A 12,243-nucleotide genomic window follows, 5' to 3' on the forward strand; every position below is an offset into this window, starting at 1 on the left:
GCATACAATTGTACACATCTGTATGCTCTCAGACTGATCTGACTCATTGTCCAGGTTTCTAACACTAGACTAATGCATATATAATAATTAGGTAAAGGAAAGAAATGTAAGGTGTGTTTAGGTCACTCAGTAAGCATATTGGCACCAATACAGACCCATTACATCAGTAAAGCCATGACCCTGCTGTTGTAGGGTCAATTGGATTAATGCAGGTGCTTAACAGGGCTCAAGCCTGTGGGGGGGGGCCATAGGAAGCTAAAAAGGAAATATATAGAGTATACATTATAGCCTGGGTGGTTTGAGCCTTGAATACTGATTGGTTGACAGCTGTGGACCGTATACCACGGGTATAACATTTATTTTTATTCTAATTACATTGGTAACCAGTTTATAATTGCAATAAGGTACCTGAGGGGTTTGATATGGCCAATATACCACAGCTGTAACCAGGCACTCTGCTTTGCGTGTAAGAACAGCCCTTGGCCGTAGTATATTGGCGAAATACCTACCACAACCCTTATTGCTTAACTTTTGACTGGTTGTGTATATAGTTAACACCTACTCATTCAAGGGTTTTTACTATTTTCTACATTATGCAATAATAGTGAGGACAATAAAACTATGAAATAACACACATGGAATCATGTAGTAACCAGAAGTGTTAAATCTGTTTAAATAGATTTTGTGTGAGATCCTTCAAATAGCCAATCTTTGACTTGATGACAGCGTTGCACACTCTTTACATTCTCTCAACCAGCTTCACCTGGAATGCTTTTCCAACAGTCTTGAAGGAGTTCCCACATATGCTGAGCACTTTTGGCTGCTTTTCCTTCACTTTGCGGTCCATCTCATCCCAAGACATCTCAAATTGGTTGAGGTCGGGAGATGCATCACTCCTTGGTCAAATAGCCCTTACACAGCCTGGAGGTGTGTAACACCACTACCTCCATGCTTTACGGTGGGAAATACACATGCGGAGATCATCTGTTCACCCACACGGCGTCTCACAAAGACTGGTTTGAACCATGAATCTCCAATTTGGACTCATCAGACCAAAGGACAAATTTTCACCGGTCGAATGTCCATTGCTCATGTTTCTTGGCCCAAGCAAGTCTTATTATTGGTGTCCTTGAGTAGTGGTTTCTTTGCAGCAATTTGACCATGAAGGCCTGATTCACGTAGTCTCTGAACAGTGGATGTTGAGATTTGTCTGTTACCTGAACTCTGAAGCATTAATTTGGGCTGCAATTTCTGAGGCTGGAAACTCAACTTATTCTCTGGGTCTTACTAGTCCAACGCTCTAACCACTAGGCTACCCTGCTGCCTCTTGGTCTTTTACCAGATAGGGCTATCTTCTGTATACCCCCTACTTTGTCACAACACAACTGATTGGCTCAAATGCATTAAGATGGAAAGAAATTCCACAGATTTAACAAGGCACACCTGTTAATTGAAATGCATTCCAGGTGACTACCTCATGAAGCTGGTTGAGTGAATGCCAAGAGTGCAAAGCTGTCATCAAGTCAAAGGGTGGTTACTTGGAAGAATCTCAAATATAAAATGCATTATGATTTGTTTAACACTATTTTTGGGGGGGTTACGACATGATTCCATGTGTTATTTTATAGTTTGCTGTCTTCACTATTATTCTACAATGTAGAAAGTAGTAGAAAATATAAATAAATAAAAAACTAACACTTGAATGACGATTTTTACATGTTACGTGCGTCAGCGGTCCCGTTCTGTGAGTTTGTGTGGCCTACCACTTTGTGACTGAGACATTGTTTCTCCTGGACATTCCCACATCACAATAACACTTACAGTTGACCGGGGCAGCTCTAGCAGGGCAGAAATCTGACGAACTGACTTGTTGGAAAGGTGGCATCTTATGACTGTGCCAGGTTAAAAGTCACTGAGCTCTTAAGCAAGGCCGGCCTACTGTCACTGTTTGTCTGTGGAGATTGCATGGCAGTGTGTTCGATTATATATATCTTAGCAACGGGTGTGGCTGAAATAGCCCAATCCACTCATTTGAAGGGGTGTCAACAGACTTGTGTACGGTCGTGGCCAAAAGTTTTGAATGACACATTAATTTCCACAAAGTTTGCTGCTTCGGTGTCTTTAGATATTTTTGTCAGGTGTTACTATGGAATGCTGAAGTATATGTACAAGCATTTCATAAGTGTCTTAGGCTTTTATTGACAATTACATGAAGTTGATGCAGAGTCAATATTTGCAGAGTTGACCCTTCTTTTTCAAGACCTCTGCAATCTGCCCTGGCATGCTATTAATTCACTTCTGAGCCACATCCTGACTGATGGCAGCCCATTCTTGCATAATCAATGCTTGGAGTTTGTCAGAATTTGTGGGGTTTTGTTTGTTCACCCGCCTCTGGAGGATTGACCACATGTTCTCAATGGGACTAAGGTCTGGGGAGTTTCCTGGCCATAGACCCAAAATATTGATGTTTTGTTCCCCGAGCCACTTAGTTATCACTTTTGCCTTATGGCAGGGTGCTCCATCATGCTGGTAAAGGCATTGTTTGTCACCAAACTGTTCCTGGATAGTTGGGAGAAGTTGCTCTCGGAGGATGTGTTGGTTCAATTCTTTATTCATGGCTGTGTTCTTAGGCAAATTTTGTAAGTGAGCCCACTCCCTTGGCTGAGAAGCAACCCCACACAGGAATGGTCTCAGGATGCTTTACTGTTGGCATGACACAGGACTGATGGTAGCGCTCACCTTGTCTTCTCCGGACAAGCTTTTTTCCGGATGCCCCAAACTATCGGAAAGGGGATTCATCAGAGGAAATGACTTTACCCCAGTCCTCAGTAGTCCAAACCCTGTACCTTTTGCAGAATATCAGTCTGTTCCTGGAGAGACGTGGCTTCCTTGCTGACCTTCTTGACACCAGGCCATCCTCAAAGTCTTTGCCTCACTGTGCGTGCAGATGCACTCACACCCGCCTGCTGCCATTCCTGAGCAAGCTCTGTACTGGTGGTGCCCCGATCCCGCAGCTGAATCAACTTTAGGAGACGGTCCTGGCACTTGCTGGACTTTCTTGGGTGCCCTGAAGCCTTCTACACAACAATTGAACCATATTCCTTAAAGTTCTTGATGATCCGATAAATGGTTGATTTAGGTGCAATATCCTTGCCTGTGAAGCCCTTTTTGTGCAAAGCAATGATGAAGGCACGTGTTTCCTTGTTGGTAACCATGGTTGACAGAGGAAGAACAATGATTCCAAGCACCACCCTCCCTTTGAAGCTTCCAGTCTGTTATTCGAACTCAATCAGCATGGCAGAGTGATCTCCATCCATGTCCTCGTCAACACTCACACCTGTGTTAACGGGAGAATCACTGACATAATGTCAAATGGTCCTTTTGTAGCAGGGCTGAAATGTAGTGGAAATGTTATTTGGGGATTCAGTTATCTGATCACTCTTCATAACATTCTGGAGTATATGCAAATTTCCAAAATATAACCTGAGGCAGCAGACTTTGTGAAAATTAACATTTATGTCATTCTCAAAACTTTTGGCCACGACTGTATATATATACTGTATCTGCCAAAATAAATGAAACACCAACACAAAGTGGTGTTGGGCCACCACGAGCCGCCAGTTTGAATGCGCCTTGGCATAGATTCTACATGTGGGTCTAAACCATGCCAGGAAAATGCACCCCACACCATAATATATACTTTATATCCCTTGTTTACTCAAGTATTTACTTTATTTTGGCAGTTACCGGTATGCCTAGAGTTGTATTGTGGCTATAGACATAATCCATAGAAGGGTTTTGTAACCTCTTACCCTGGTAATTTGACTATTAAACTCAAGGGGTACAGTAGCAATGGATGCCAGTCCTGACTTGGAATTGGAACTGCCATCTATGGGTTATATTTCTATGGTTGGTTGCCGCTGTCTTTGTTTTGAAGATTTCCAAATAGTAAAAAATGAAGCCCTGGAGCCTATGATTTCTTAACCTGGCCCTGCTGTCAATGATTGACCACACTCTCCAGTCTGGGTGAGTGCTGTCTGGCTGCTCTTTGGACCCAATTTGGCCTTTGGAGTGGATTTCTTTTTTTAAAGGCAATGCCATCACAACCAATAACCAGCGAAAGCCTCTATTTTCCTCACTAATAGTACATTAGTAGATTTGTCACTATAGATGCAAAGTTAAAATATAGTATCTCCTTCATGGTAAATGATAATGGTCAATTTCACAACTATAAAACACGAGTGATCTATGAATAAAGAAATGAAATGTATGGAATAGTATTTAATCCATTATAAGTGTACTGCAGAATAGTGAAAATTGAATTGTATAACGGTCCCCCAACTGACGGCCGCGGGTGGTTTTCTTTGCTCCCGCAAGCTTTCTGAGCGCAAAAATATTCCGATTTATTTTGGGTTGGACATAAAAGACGTTAGAAAAAAAACCCACCAGGAAATCAGTTCCAAGTTATTTTAATTCAATAAATCTGTTATCAACTATTGTTCACACCTAATAGACATGTGATCATATACAAACGTAAGCAATGTTGAAACAGATTATGTTTCAGTCAAACACATGTTTTTGCGTATTGCGGTCAATTTGCGGTCTACAAATTATTTGTAATTTTGTTCCGGTCCCCTGATCATCCGCCCAAGAAAAAATCGTCTGGCGGCTGTATCTAGTTGATGAGCCCTGCTGTGGAATATCCCACATTCCAATTTGGAATGACATTGACAGAACGATGAACATATTAGGTAAGGGGCCTGCGTAACTAGGTGTAAGATCACCGCAACTTCCTTTACTCATCACTCAACATGGCACCTGTATGTGAAAAGAGCTCTTCTGAACTTTTTTTTTTGAATCGTTAATTTCACTTTTACTAAACAAAATGTGTTAATTACTTTACATTGTGCTATATAATGCATTTCATTGTGATGTGTTTATATTATTAAATAAAGTATAAAACTACTCCCCATTCATTTGTAGTCAAGGTTTAGCTAGTTTACGTTAGCTTGGCTTGTTAACGTTACACATGTTCAGTTTCAAAGATGGCAATTACTGTAAAGTAAGTTCAAAGCATAGATTCAAGATAACGATTTGTTTTCACAATTGATACCATTTTTGTACAAGTATGCAATTTGCAGCCTCTTCACTAGCAATGGCATAAATACATTTTACCTCATTTTGGATTGTCGGTCAGTGTGAAATGAATTGGATCCATTGTGCCTAATCAGAAACGGGTGAATTTGCTATTACAGTACTCCAGTCTGGGGACAGCTAAATCATGTAAATTACATCCCTATTCTAATCTCTGAGAGACGTGGTTCAGGAGAAACATTAGATTGAGGAAAGCCTTTTATTGCTATCTGACCCATAGTAGCTCAAATAGAATTTGTCACATGCTTCAGTAAACAACAGGTGTAGACGAACAGTGAAATGCTTACTTATGGGCCCTTCTCAACATTGCAGAGAGAAAGAAAATCTAGGAATAATGAAGTAATAATGAGTAATGATTACGTGGCTATATACACAGGGTACCAGTTCAATGTGTTTTTGTTGTAATGTAACCTTTATTTAACTAGGCAAGTCAGTTAAACGTCTTCAGGATTGGTGGGTCCTCTGGGGGACGGTTGAGCTAACGTAGGCTAATGTGATTAGCATGAGGTAAGTAACAATAATATTTCCCAGGACATAGACATATCTGCTGTTGGCAGAAAGTTTAAATTCATGTTAATCTAACTGCACTGTCCAATTTACAGTATTATACAGTGAAATAAAACCATGCTATTGTTTGAGAGTGTGCACAGTTGTGAACATGAAAGAAAAATTCTTATTTACAATGACTGCCTACCCCGGCCAAACTCGGACGAAGCTGGGCCGATTGTGCGCCACCCTATGGGACTCCCAATTACGGCCGGATGTGATATAGCCTGGATTCAAGCCAAGGACTGTTTTTTTTTAATCCACTTCTTGCACTGCGATGCAGTGCCTTAGACCGCTGCACCACTCAGGCGCCCAATATGAGGAAATTGAGGTTGCTATGTACATATAACTAGGAATAAAGTGACTTGACAACAAGTCACACACACACGCACACAAAATTCAAATATGCTCAAACTGTCCCCCCCAATATATTCATATAAAGAATTTGCTATGACGGAACCACGCACCGCCATCCGGAATAATCATTGGCAAATGTAATCATAACTAAACTTAACAAATTGCCATTATTATTACTACCGGTTCTAATGTTACGGTGTACTGCAGTTCTGCGTGTGGTTTGTCCAGGTAGTTTTGCCTTTGCTCGACTGCTGTGGGTAGGTACAATCAATGTCAAACATTTGTATCAAACATTTGAAAACGAGTGTAATGTAGTCTATATCACTCGATTGTGATAGTTTTAATGTCAACACGTCGTTTTGCGCTGGAACGGTAATTGTGGAAATAATATTTTGCTAAAAAGTGTCCATATTTGCATGGAGTGGAAACAAACGTTTTTGGTGAAAACGGGCCGATTTGCGAGTGCTAATCAATCAACCACCACTAACGTTAGCTATCATAGCTAAATTACCTGAAATTCATTAGCCACACATTCACCAGGGACCAACAATGGTGCTCACGGGCGTATTCAACTTGTGTTAATGTCTTTATTAGGTTATGTTTGTCAGAAATCCCAAGTGAAGTCTGAGTAAAGTGTCAATCATTAATGTTACGCAGCATGTGTAATTTATGTAGACAGTAGTAGCTTTAATTTATTGCATATTAGTATAGTGTACTGTACTTGCTTATGATAAATATAATTATTAGTGTTTGATTAAAGTGCAAGCAGTTTTATTACAGTCAGCTTTCATTCACAGTTAGTGTCATCATGAGCAAGAGGAAGGGTGGCAGTGACATTCGTCAGTTTTTTTGGGCAGTCTCAGAATTTTTTACATTTTTATTTAACCAGGTAGGCCAGTTGAGAACAAATTCTCATTTACAACTGTGACCTGGCCAAGATAAAGCAAAGCAGTGCGACAGAAACAACACAGTTACACATAAACAAACGTACAGTCAATAACGCAATAGAAAAATCTATGTACAGTGTGTGTGCAAATGTAGAAGAGTAGGGAGGTACGGCAATAAATAGGCCATATAGGCGAAGTAATTACAATTTAGCATTAACACTGGAGTGATAGATGTGCAGATGATGTGCAAGTAGAGATACTGGGGTACAAAAGAGCAAGAGGATAAGTAACAATATTGGAATGAGGTAGTTGGGTGTGCCATTTACAGATTGCCTGTGTATAGGTACAGTGATTGGTAAGCTGCTCTGACAGCTGATGCTTAAAGTTAGAGAGGGAGATGTAAGACTCCAGCTTCAGTGATTTTTGCAATTCGTTCCAGTCATTGGCAGCAGAGAACTGGAAGGAAAGGTGGCCAAAGGAAGTGTTGACTTTGGGGGTGGCCAGTGAAATATACCTGCTGGAGCGGTGCTATGGGTGGGCATTGCTATGGTGACCAGTGAGCTGAGATAAGGCGGGGCTTTACCTAGCAAATACTTATAGATGACCTGGAGCCAGTGGGTTTTGTCGACGAATATATAGTGAGGGCCAGCCAACGAGAGCATACGAGTTGCAGTGGTGGGTAGTATATGGGGCTTTGGTAGACTATTTTATTTTTATTTCACCTTTATTTAACCAGGTTGGCCAGTTGAGAACAAGTTCTCATTTACAACTGCGACCTGGCCAAGATAAAGCAAAGCAGTGCAACACAAACAACAACACAGAGTTACACATGGATTAAACAAATGTACAGTCAATAACACACTAGAAAAGTCTATATACAGTGTGTGCAAATTAAGTAAGATTAGGGAGGTAAGGCAATAAATAGGCCATAGTGGTGAAATTATTACAATTTAGCAATTAAACACTGGAGTGACAGATTAGCAGAAGATGAATGTGCAAGTAGAGATACTGGGTTGCAAAGGAGCAAAAAATACATAACAATATGTGGATGGGGTAGTTGGGTGGGCTGTTTACAGATGGGCTATGTGCAGAATGCAATGATCTGTAAGCTGCTCTGACAGCTGATGCTTAAAGTTAGTGAGGGAGATTTGAGTCTCCAGCTTCAGTACTTTTGCAATTCTTTCCAATCATTGACAGCAAAGAACTAGAAGGAAAGGCGGCCAAAGCAGGAGTTGGCTTTGGGGGTGACCAGTGAAATATACCTGCTGGAGCGCGTGCTACGGGTGGGTGCTGCTATGGTGACCAGTGAGCTGAGATAAGGCGGGGCTTTACCTAGCAAAGACTTATAGATGACCTGTAGCCAGTGGGTTTGGTGATGAATATGAAGCGAGGGCCAGCCAACGAGAGCATACATGTCGCATTGGTAGGTAGTATATGGGGCTTTGGTGACAAAATGGATGGCACTGTGATAGACTGCATCCAATTTGCGGAGTAGAGTGTAAATGACATTGCCGAAGTCATGGATCGGTAGGATACTCAGTTTTACGAAAGAAGAATAAGTTGTGAGCAGTGAGGAAATGAGTACCAGTCAGATGATAGAAGTCTACAGTAGTACAAGAGATGAGTCAATGTTTCTTGATATAATAATCAATGCCATTCAGATCAGAAATGGTTAGTAATCCATTCCTGAACATCATGGCAAGAAACACCACTTGTTTACTGATAATATTTATTTCATGTTCACTCTGGTGCGTTCAGAGTAAGGAGGATGAGGATGCCAACAGGGCAGGGAAAGCAGGTGACATGGAGGTGAGTGAGAAAAGGAGTAAATATTGATGGTTAAGACAGTTGATGGTTAAGAATAATGACATAACAGCTGTCTAATCCTAATGTTAACTTAAACAGATATTCCTCTAAGTATGACTTCTCATGTGTATTTCAGGTAATACAATCAAGCAGTTTTATGAAGATTGTTGGGGGTGTGAAGTACTTGGTGCAGCAAGGTCAGGCTTTTTGAGGCGTTGATAAGGAAAGTGGGAATTTCAGCCAGCTTCTAAAGTACAAGGCAGAGGGCGGTGCAGAGCTGACCACCTGGTTGAAAGGTCACTTTGATTTCACCTGTCCCCAAATGCAAACCGAAATTTTGAAGCTGGTGTGCAATATAATCGTCAAAGAAATTCTGTCGGAAATAACATCAATGCCAGTGGTTCAGTTCGCACTTATCATTGAGGGCACCCAGGATATATCAGGAGTTGATCAGGAGTCAATATTAGAGGTCAACCGATTATGATTTTTCAACGCCGATACCGATTATTGGAGGACCAAAAAAAGCCTATACCGATTGGCCGATTTTTATATGTGTGGGTGGGTGGGTGTGTGTGTGTGTAATGACAATTACAACAATACTGAATGAACAATGAATGCTTATTTTAACTTAATATAATACATAAATAAAATCTATTTAGTCTTAAATAAATAATGAAACATGCTCAATTTGGTTAAAATAATGCAAAAACAGTGTTGAAGAAAGTAAAAGTGCAATATGTGCCATGTAAAAAAAGCTAACGTTTAAGTTCCTTGCTCAGAACATATGAAAGCTGGTGGTTCAATATTCCCAGTTCTTCAATATTCCCAGTTAAGACGTTTTAGGTTGTAGTTATAGGAATCATGACGCGTCAAATATTTCTCTCTATACCATTTGTATTTCATATACCTTTGACTATTGGATGTTCTAATAGGCACTTTAGTATTGCCAGCCTTATCTCAGGAGTTGATAGGGGTGAAGTCATAAACAGTGCTGTGATTCAAGCATTGCTAAGAGCTGCTGGCAAACGCAGTAAAGTTTGAATTAATGTTTACGAGCCTGCTGCTGCCTACCACCACTCAGTCAGACTGCTCTATCAAATATCAAATCATAGACATAATAATAATAATAATAATAATAATAATAATATAATAATCACAGAAATATGAGCCTTTGGTCATTAATATGGTCAAATCCGGAAATGATAATTCCGAAAACAAAACGTTTATTCTTTCAGTGAAATACGGAACCGTTCCATATTTTATCGAACGGGTGACAACCCTAAGTCTAAATATTGCTGTTACATTGCACAACCTTCAATGTTATGTAATTAGTTTGCAACGAGCCAGGCGGCCCAAACTGTTGCATAAACTCTGACTCTGTGCAATAAACGCAAGAGAATTGACACAATTTCCCTAGTTAATATTGCCTGCTAACATTAATTTCTTAACTAAATATGCAGGTTTTAAAAAATAACTTCTGTGTATTTATTTTAAGAAAGGCATTGATGTTTATGGTTAGATACATTCGTGCAACAATTGTGCTTTTTTTGTGAATGCGCTTTTGTTAAAACATCACCCGTTTGGCGAATTAGGCTGTGATTCGATGATAAATTAACAGGCACCGCATTGATTATATGCAACGCAGGACAAGCTAGTTAACCTAGTAATATCATCAACCATGTGTAGTTAACTAGTGATTATGTGAAGATTGATTGTTTTTTATAAGGTAAGTTTCATGCTAGCTATCAACCCACCTTGGCTCCTTGCTGCACTCGCATAACAGGTGGTCAGCCTGCCATTTAATTAACAATTTAGCAGTCTTATGGCTTGGGGGTAGAAGCTGTTCAGGGTCCTGTTGCTTTCAGACTTGGTGCATTGGTACTGATAGCTGTGTGGTAGCAGAGCGAACAGTTCAGGGCTCTACATTCTGAACATTTTACTCGCATATGTGCCTAAATATTTTGCTGTGCGACCAGGCCCCAGGATATAAGGATTCTAGCTTTATTACCTCAAATATTTGTCATTGTGCGCCTAAATCACTTTGTGTGCGCTTTCATTTTTCAATTTAGGCGCACACGTGCTCCTTTAAAAAAAAGGTCAGCATTGAACTCTGCAGTCTAGGACTTGGTGGCTGGAGTCTGACCATTTTTAGGACCTTCCTCTGACACACCACCTGGTATAGAGGTTCTGGATGGCTGGAAGCTTGGCCCCAGTGATGTACTGGGCCATACGCACTACCATCTGTAGGATCTTGCGGTCGGATGCCAAGCAGCTGCCATACCAAGCAGTGATGCAGTAGGGCTGAGCATATGGCCTGAAACTCATAGCTCACCTTTTATTTATTTTTCTTATGACCGATTCATGATAACATCTTGATTTTAAAATATATATATATATATATATATATATATATACATATACACAGTGCCTTGCGAAAGTATTCCGCCCCCTTGAACTTTGCGACCTTTTGCCACATTTCAGGCTTCAAACATAAAGATATAAAACTGTATTTTTTTTGTGAAGAATCAACAAGTGGGACACAATCATGAAGTGGAACGACATTTATTGGATATTTCGAACTTTTTTAACAAATCAAAAACTGAAAAATTGGGCGTGCAAAATTATTCAGCCCCTTTACTTTCAGTGCAGCAAACTCTCTCCAGAAGTTCAGTGAGGATCTCTGAATGATCCAATGTTGACCTAAATGACTAATGATGATAAATACAATCCACCTGTGTGTAATCAAGTCTCCGTATAAATGCATCTGCACTGTGATAGTCTCAGAGGTCCGTTAAAAGAGCAGAGAGCATCATGAAGAACAAGGAACACACCAGGCAGGTCCGAGATACTGTTGTGAAGAAGTTTAAAGCCGGATTTGGATACAAAAATATTTCCCAAGCTTTAAACATCCCAAGGAGCACTGTGCAAGCGATTACTATTGAAATGGAAGGAGTATCAGACCACTGGAAATCTACCAAGACCTGGCCGTCCCTCTAAACGTTCAGCTCATACAAGGAGAAGACTGATCAGAGATGCAGCCAAGAGGCCCATGATCACTCTGGATGAACTGCAGAGATCTACAGCTGAGGTGGGAGACTCTGTCCATAGGACAACAATCAGTCGTGTATTGCACAAATCTGGCCTTTATGGAAGAGTGGCAAGAAGAAAGCCATTTCTTAAAGATATCCATAAAAAGTGTCGTTAAAAGTTTGCCACAAGCCACATGGGAGACACACCAAACATGTGGAAGAAGGTGCTCTGGTCAGATGAAACCAAAATTGAACTTTTTGGCAACAATGCAAAACATTATGTTTGGCGTAAAAGCAACACAGCTCATCAACCTGAACACACCATCCCCACTGTCAAACATGGTGGTGGCAGCATCATGATTTGGGCCTGCTTTTCTTCAGCAGGGACAGGGAAGATGGTTAAAATTGATGGGAAGATGGATGGAGCCAAATACAGGACCATTCTGGAAGAACCTGATGGAGTC

This window comes from Oncorhynchus clarkii, chromosome 11 (genome assembly GCF_045791955.1).
Source record: "Oncorhynchus clarkii lewisi isolate Uvic-CL-2024 chromosome 11, UVic_Ocla_1.0, whole genome shotgun sequence".
In the NCBI taxonomy this organism is placed as follows: Eukaryota; Metazoa; Chordata; class Actinopteri; order Salmoniformes; family Salmonidae; genus Oncorhynchus; species Oncorhynchus clarkii.